The sequence below is a fragment of the Tupaia chinensis genome, unplaced genomic scaffold (genome assembly GCF_000334495.1).
Source record: "Tupaia chinensis unplaced genomic scaffold, TupChi_1.0 Scaffold000037_21, whole genome shotgun sequence".
Taxonomy (NCBI): domain Eukaryota; kingdom Metazoa; phylum Chordata; class Mammalia; order Scandentia; family Tupaiidae; genus Tupaia; species Tupaia belangeri.
In genome coordinates this window covers 1610123-1611144 of record NW_006159480.1, presented here as the reverse complement: position 1 = coordinate 1611144, position 1022 = coordinate 1610123, and positions in this window count along the sequence as shown.

Genomic DNA, 1022 nt, shown 5'->3' with positions numbered 1-1022 from the left:
AAAACATTGTAAAACTCCTCCCAAAACCAAACATTGTTGTACACCAAAACTGAACATCACAAGTTGTTCAACTCCTAAAGTCCAGTAAGTGGTACAAACAACTTTGTGTTAGTTAGTTCTTAAGTATTCCTTAGAAGAAGGTTTCTTTAAGCTTAGTTTTATTTGAAAGTGTAGTGCATTTTAGGTCCAAAACAAAACTTGTAGCTACAACAAAGATCTTTTGGTATGAAAAGCAATTCCATGAGTGGAGTCTTTGTGCTGAAGATCTTTCTTACATTCCAAGAAAAAGTTCATATTTTGGCTGAAAAACTACATACTTATCTTAGAAAGTAAGCTACATTTCTAAACGCCAACTGTAATACAGTGTTAAACTGCTTCCATAGCAAAACATTGATGTAGAGGAAAACTGAACAAGTTGTTCAACTCCTAAAGTTCGGTAAGTTATACAAACAAATTTGTGTTAGTTAGTTCTTAAGTATTCCTTAGAAGAAGGTTTCTTTAAGCTTAGTTTTATTTGAAAGTGTAGTGCATTTTAGGTCCAAAACAAAACTTGTAGCTACAACAAAGATCTTTTGGTGTGAAAATCAACTCCATGAGTGGAGTCATTCTGCCAAAGATCTTTCTGATACTCCAAGGAACAGGATAGATTTTGGCTGAACAACTACATGTTGATCTCAGGAAAGTAAGCTTCATTGCAAAAGGGCCATTGAAATACATTGTAAAACTGCTTCCATAGCAAAACATTGATGTAGAGGAAAACTGAACAAGTTGTTCAACTCCTAAAGTTCGGTAAGTTATACAAACAAATTTGTGTTAGTTAGTTCTTAAGTGTTCATTGGAAGAGGGTTTCTTTAAACTTAGTTTGCTTTCAAAGTGTAGTGCCTTCATAGGCCCAAAACTCAACTTGAAGCTACAACAAAGATCTTTAGTTATGAAAAACAATTCCATGAGTGGAGTCTTACTGCCAAAAATCTTTCTGATATTCCCCAAACAGTTTCAGAATTTGGCGGAAAAACTACATG